Source organism: Quercus suber, unplaced genomic scaffold (assembly GCF_002906115.3).
Source record: "Quercus suber isolate HL8 unplaced genomic scaffold, Cork oak 2.0 scaffold_118, whole genome shotgun sequence".
In the NCBI taxonomy this organism is placed as follows: domain Eukaryota; kingdom Viridiplantae; phylum Streptophyta; class Magnoliopsida; order Fagales; family Fagaceae; genus Quercus; species Quercus suber.
Window position 1 is genome coordinate 1014503 of NW_027069583.1, and position 7728 is coordinate 1022230.

Here is a 7728-nt window from a genome sequence, read left to right on the forward strand (position 1 = left end):
TGGCTGGCTCAACCCCTATGCTGATTCAGTTTTTCAAACTTTGATGACCATTTTCATTGCTCCATTGTTTTACTTTTCTGGCCTTGGATGACTTGTTTTACTGATTTGCTGATTCAGCTTTCGAGGCTTTTAATAAATTGCCCAAAAATCTACTGATTCAATTTTTTCACCAAGAGCCTTGTTACCATTGGTGAGGCAAGGCTATTTGTCATCCCTACACCAATAGTAGTTGAGACTTGAGAGGAATCCACCCTCACATCATTACCTCTTCAAGCAAGGGAAGATAACATGCGTAGGACGGAGCATTTTTGTCATCTATACACCAATAGCAATTGAGAGGAAGCCCTTTTAGCACTGAGTTTTACTCTTCTTTTTGATAATCTAGTAGTTATAATAGTGGAAACAGGGGATTCGAACCTTTTTCTCCTTTTAATAGTTATAATAAGTGTAGTGTCATTGCCAGCTAGACATTTAGCCCACTTAATCTAGAGATTACAAATATAAAACAAAGAGATGCCTTAGGTCTCACTTTGTCCCCACTTGGACAATTGCATTGATCAACTCAAGTTGCAACCAGCAAGAAGCCTTAAAAAAATTGCTCATTCTAAACTACTTGGGAGCACCGATCCTTGCCCACTAGCATGCGCACACACCCTTTTCTCTTTGTCTCAGCTGCTCTTACAAGTTTTCTTTGTCTCCAAGGGCAAGGGACCACCTAATTCGTCTTAAGTATGGCTTAGAAAATTATTTGAGTAAATAATATGGTGAATCACATTGTTTTTATCAAAGAAGTTATATAATGGAAAAGTAGCATAAGTCGAATTGTTAAGACTTAAGACCTCTCTCTCATGTGAAACCCATTCTGTGGTAATGACCTAAATTTTAAAGGCATCATGTGCCCTATAATGATAAAGATTTATAACAAAAGCCCTCCCATCTCGAAAAGAACTGACAGTTTATCATTAATGATTCAATAGGCAATAGAATAATGTTGCAAATAACATGGCAACCATTAACCCTGACCCTTTAAGAAGTCCCATAGTCTGTTAACTCTAATCCCATTTCATTTGTCATACACATACCATGTGTGTCGGGCTTGAAAATTGCACATAAACTGGCTGATTATCCAAAATGTCATCATTTTTTTCCAAAAAAAAACAAAAAAAGTAATAAATCATTTCCGTATCAATTTAGAAGGTAAACAAACTAGGCAACTACGTATAATGATGTAGGTCAGCCAATGATATCAGTACCACTAAGTCTACGGAGGATGTCTTTTGCTTGGCCTTGAAGTCTGGGAAATTGAGGAAGCTACGTTACAGCAAGCAAGCAGTGCTTAAAGATGGTGGGGGCAGTGTGGTGAAAGTAATAATGCATTTCATTCCAATTTTCCAAATGGGTAACTGATCAGTAAGTCTGGTACCAATGTACCACAACCATTTTCACAACTTTAATTGTCAACTTGTCACTTTCTAAAAAAAAAAAAAAAAAAAAAAAGAGCCCATGTGCTGTTAGTTCAATTCTTACTTCTTGGGACTTTGACTTGCTCGAAGCCTATGCTAATGCAATTTTTAGATTTTTGATGGCTGGCTCAACCCCTATGCTGATTCAGTTTTTCAAACTTTGATGACCATTTTCATTGCTCCATTGTTTTACTTTTCTGGCCTTGGATGACTTGTTTTACTGATTTGCTGATTCAGCTTTCGAGGCTTTTAATAAATTGCCCAAAAATCTACTGATTCAATTTTTTCACCAAGAGCCTTGTTACCATTGGTGAGGCAAGGCTATTTGTCATCCCTACACCGATAGTAGTTGAGACTTGAGAGGAATCCACCCTCACATCATTACCTCTTCAAGCAAGGGAAGATAACATGCGTAGGACGGAGCATTTTTGTCATCTATACACCAATAGCAATTGAGAGGAAGCCCTTTTAGCACTGAGTTTTACTCTTCTTTTTGATAATCTAGTAGTTATAATAGTGGAAATAGGGGATTCGAACCTTTTTCTCCTTTTAATAGCTATAATAAGTGTAGTGTCATTGCCAGTTAGACATTTAGCCCACTTAATCTAGAGATTACAAATATAAAACAAAGAGATGCCTTAGGTCTCACTTTGTCCCCACTTGGACAATTGCATTGATTAACTCAAGTTGCAACCAGCAAGAAGCCTGAAAAAAATTGCTCATTCTAAACTACTTGGGAGCACCGATCCTTGCCCACTAGCATGCGCACACACCCTTTTCTCTTTGTCTCAGCTGCTCTTACAAGTTTTCTTTGTCTCCAAGGGCAAGGGACCACCTAATTCGTCTTAAGTATGGCTTAGAAAATTATTTGAGTAAATACTATGGTGAATCACATTGTTTTTATCAAAGAAGTTATATAATGGAAAAGTAGCATAAGTCGAATTGTTAAGACTTAAGACCTCTCTCTCATGTGAAACCCATTCTGTGGTAATGACCTAAATTTTAAAGGCATCATGTGCCCTATAATGATAAAGATTTATAACAAAAGCCCTCCCATCTCGAAAAGAACTGACAGTTTATCATTAATGATTCAATAGGCAATAGAATAATGTTGCAAATAACATGGCAACCATTAACCCTGACCCTTTAAGAAGTCCCATAGTCTGTTAACTCTAATCCCATTTCATTTGTCATACACATACCATGTGTGTCGGGCTTGAAAATTGCACATAAACTGGCTGATTATCCAAAATGTCATCATTTTTTTCCAAAAAAAAACAAAAAAAGTAATAAATCATTTCCGTATCAATTTAGAAGGTAAACAAACTAGGCAACTACGTATAATGATGTAGGTCAGCCAATGATATCAGTACCACTAAGTCTACGGAGGATGTCTTTTGCTTGGCCTTGAAGTCTGGGAAATTGAGGAAGCTACGTTACAGCAAGCAAGCAGTGCTTAAAGATGGTGGGGGCAGTGTGGTGAAAGTAATAATGCATTTCATTCCAATTTTCCAAATGGGTAACTGATCAGTAAGTCTGGTACCAATGTACCACAACCATTTTCACAACTTTAATTGTCAACTTGTCACTTTCTAAAAAAAAAAAAAAAAAAAAATTGTCAATTTGTCTACGTATGACTTGTGAGTGGTGGAGTTGTGAACCTACATAGACCCATCATTTTTTTTTACCACGTTACAACTCGTTACATTGGCAAATTGTGGCCAAAATTGTAAAAATTATTGTGATAGTAGTCGTACTCTTTGCAAATAGCCCAGGAATTGGTTGCAAGACATGGTCAGGCCTGCCATCATGCATGTTCCCAACTACTCCATGTGGATTGTATAATTGAAGATTTATACATACGGAGATTATTTTACAAAAAATATTTTTAAAATCGGTGCTTTCACCTGTACCTGTATATATGTAGCAGTTACTGACTGCTAGACTGTATCAGTTGGTGTGATTGAATATTCAAGAAAAGGTAGTTGAGGTATTGTTAGAACTTTAAAAAAATATTAAAAAACACTAAAGAGAAATGAAAGAAGAACGTATTAGAGTTTAGAACAAGGTTATGGGAGAACATTTCAAATAGCCATAAAAGGTGCCTTTTGCCTTAGAGAAGAGCCGGAACAGACAAATTACATAAATTAAGGGTTCAAAAAGCTTCATCAACAATAAATCAAAGAATATAGAAAATCTCCAGAACTTGTTTCATTCTCATTGACATTACCTATTGTGATTGCTTTATATTATCGGTCCCATTGCACTGAGAGAAAAACATGATTCAAGCCTTGAGCCCATGTGCTGTTAGTTCAATTCTTACTTCTGGGGACTTTGACTTGCTCGAAACCTATGCTAATGCAATTTTTAGATTTTTGATGGCTGGCTCAACCCCTAAGCTGATTCAGTTTTTCAAACTTTGATGACCATTTTCATTGCTCCATTGTTTTACTTTTCTGGCCTTGGATGACTTGTTTTACTGATTTGCTGGTTCAGTTTTCGAGGCTTTTAATAAATTGCCCAAAAATCTACTGATTCAATTTTTTCACCAAGAGCCTTATGACCATTGGTGAGTAAAGTGAGGCAAGGCTATTTGTCATCCCTACACCGATAGTAGTTGAGACTTGAGAGGAATCCACCCTCACATCATTACCTCTTCAAGCAAGGGAATATAACATGTGTAGGATGGAGCATTTTTGTCATCTATACACCAATAGCAATTGAGAGGAAGCCCTTTTAGCACTGAGTTTTACTCTTCTTTTTGATAATTTAATAGTTATAATAGTGGAAACAGGGGATTCGAACATTTTTCACCTCAAAAAGGGGAACAAGAAGGAAATGCCACTAACTTATAAGGTTTTTGGCCACTCCCAAACAAGAACTTGGATCTAAAAGCCTTCCAATCCCAGTTTGACACATAACAAGGTAAAGGAAAACAAATCCACAACTGTGTTAACAAGCATGGTATGTATGGGCGGCCAAAACAAATGCAAATTACATTTTAAGCCTCATTGTTTGTGGGAGGCTTCAAAATTCCCACATATTTAAAAATTTTAGATTAAAACCTATACTTCAAAAACAAAAACAAAAAAAAAAAAATAATACATACATTTATGGTACCTAGTTAAGGAAAAAACATTTAAACAAAATCCCTTGAAACTGGCCATAAGATGGAGAATAAAAAGTTTTGAACCCAAGATATCATGGATCTCATGAGGCTTCAGTAACTATTAAACCAACCCCTTGGGATTTAGCATTTGTGTGTCTACATATTAATAATGTAGCATCAAAATCATATAAATAACAAAAGTTAGAAAAAAGTGGATTTGTGCAATCTTACCATTTTCTTTAGTTTAGGGTGTTAATTTTCCAAACTAAAACCAAAAGTGGTCACTTTGCACGCAACTCAGAGTTGGAGAATCTCATCTCTTTTTTCCCATGATAATTCAAACTGGCCATAGGGAGAAGGAAAGGATCATGAATGGAGGTATCAAAACTTGAGCAAGTTGTGACTCTTTGGCCAAAAGCACACACTAACAGGAGCATTATGGAGAGAGGATTATAAAGGTTCTCGGTTCTTATTTCTTACTCGTGCTTTTAATAACCTTTTTGTGTCGCATCATGTCATTCTTGATGTTTCACCAATATTTGCCCTACTACTGCACTTCATTTCTACAGCCTCAAATAAGTGCAAATTAAGGCATCAATTAATATAATTGAGATAATTGGCCTAGATGCCTTTGAAGCTAATTACTGAAAAAGAAGATAGATTACATATAAAAAGGAAGGAAAAGAAAGAAAGGTTTATTAAATAATAATAACAAAAAAAAAAAAAAGAAAAGAAGAAGAAGAGGAAAAGTAGTAAATGTAAGACAAAAGCAAAGAAGCAAGACCTAAATTAAAGAGCTTTTTCTTCCTGGGGTTTGGAAAATGTGCTTCTGAAATAGGGGTAGTAATAATCTAGTTCAAGCTACTCTAGGATGTGTTTTGTGGCCCAGAGATAAGAATAGTGGCCTTCTATGATTTTTGTTACATCAACCTGCAAAACCAATGGAAGAATCATCAGTATTGAATAAAGCAAAATATGAGCATGAATTACTATACTCAATGAGAAAGATAGGAAACAAAGTACGTACATTCTCAATCCCAGGTACATCAACAGGTTGAATACCAGCTAATCCTTGAGAAAGTAAACTGTACATGTAAAACCTCTTAGTTCTATATAAGTATTGAATTCAAAGATAGTGCTAATTAAAAGAGGTAGAGGAGGCAAATAGCAGTGCATCAGATGCAGTAATTCAGGGTATCACAAAACTTGAAAATAATAATTACAGGTCACCATTATAAATGGTCCTCGTCTAACAATAAACCATAGGGTTTAAGAAATTCCTAGCAGATATATATTAATTATGTTGGCAATCTATTTCATATAACTAAGATTCAAGTACACTTTTGGGCCCTTAAAGTTTGGGGTTATTTTCATTTTAGCCCTTGCATTCCAAATTTTTCATTTTAACTCTTCATATTTGATTCCGTTTTCATATTGGCCTACCTTCCAATTCTGTTAGTAATTTGAACGTTAAGTACCAAATAAATGTTGTCCATTAAGCCACATCACCTCATATATTGTCAGGTATCACCAGATTATTAAAAGAAATGGATAATATGGCCAATATGATAACAAAATCAAACATAAAGGGCCAAAATGAAAATTTTGAGATGTAAAGAGCCAAAATGAAAACAATCCTAGAATTTTAAGGGCCAAAAGTGTACTTTTGTCTATAATTAACTAATCATCTCCCAAGTAGTAATAACTAGGTGAGGCATAATTCATAATTTTATTGTAAAAACAATGGGCAGTATTTCAGATATCAAGGAACAAGGAAAACTTCTAGTCAAGGCCCAAGTCCAACCCTACTTGGTGTACAAGGAAAAAAAATCCTAGTCCAATCATACTTGGTGTGCAATCTTGATTCTACTTGTATTGCAAGTCTTTTAACTCTAAGTAGTCTAGAACATCAATCTAAACCACATTTATTTTCATCTTTCTATTTTCACAAGCAATATATAAGCATCTGAAACAAGCACAATATTTTCTTCTCATGTTTGCTGATAATATAAGAGCTACTAAAATATCCTCCTTCACAAAAACGATATCCAAATTTACATGTGAATGACCTATATACCTTGCACGGAAAATAATGCCAAGTGTCCAATCAGTTGTGGAATAAGCATTCACAAATCTGCCAGCAACCATCTGCAAACCACTACAAAGCTTTAGTACAACGGACCACTACCAACCTATTGAAAAAAAAACAGCAGTATAGAAAAGCTTGTACAATGAACCAATCAAGAAATCACAAACGCAGCCAACTACCTTTCTAGCCTCCTCCCAATTTTCATCTTTAATTGAAACTGGTGCTCCAAGAAGAACAACCTGTTCTACAAGTCCAGCTACAAAAATATAACAAAAAAGAACTTCACTCAAATAACAATCCCATCTGTCAACAAATTTGAAAAAACAATCCCACAAACATGAAGCAGAGTGAACAATATCGTTATCTCCTTCTGCATTGGCCAAACAATGGAGACATTTAAAAATTACTCGTGCCCCCAATGAGAAACCTATGAGTGTTACAGGCCTGGACCATGCATGGAGAAGCTAGGGATGAAACCAACAATCTCACAAATATATTTTTAAATTAACGTGAAATTTTCCTACCTGTTTTCTTGCAATCCCTTCAACAACACTTCAGCAAGCAACTTCCCAGCTTTATCTGACCTAAACAAAAAGAAAGGAGAGGCTAGAATTAAATTGAGAGGGAAACCAGGATTCTCAGCCATCACTCATGCTCAATATTAATATTTCAAATTTGTGTTCTTGATAGTGAGAATGCTAAAATTTAAGAGACTGATTCAATGCACTCATGCAAAGACCATGAAGAATGTTGCCGGATTTGAAGACTAACTAAAGAAACAACTGCAGTATAATGTGCACTTCTCTAATAGCAAGTACGTCTAGTTTTTTCCAGAATTACCAGGAGCATTTTGCAACTTCTAGATGACCCTGTTCACTAGATTGGGATGTCACATGTAACGAATGTCATCCAATTATATCACCCCCCCCCCCCCCCCCCCCCCCCCCCCCCCCCCCCCCCCCCCCCCCCCCCCCCCCCCCCCCCCCCCCCCCCCCCCCCCCCCCCCCCCCCCCCCCCCCCCCCCCCCCCCCCCCCCCCCCCCCCCCCCCCCCCCCCCCCCCCCCCCC

At 36.7% G+C, this 7728-nt stretch overlaps 1 long non-coding RNA gene across 1 annotated transcript; it reads right to left on the bottom strand.

The window, feature by feature from the left end:
- Nucleotides 1–5597: 5597 nt before the first annotated feature.
- Nucleotides 5598–6918, bottom strand: LOC136068500 (uncharacterized). The gene is made up of 3 exons (XR_010629865.1): nt 6841–6918; nt 6650–6720; nt 5598–5657 (listed from the first exon to the last, which is right to left on the bottom strand). It is a non-coding gene; the product is annotated as an uncharacterized LOC136068500 (long non-coding RNA).
- Between the last annotated feature and the right edge of the window lie 810 nt (nt 6919–7728).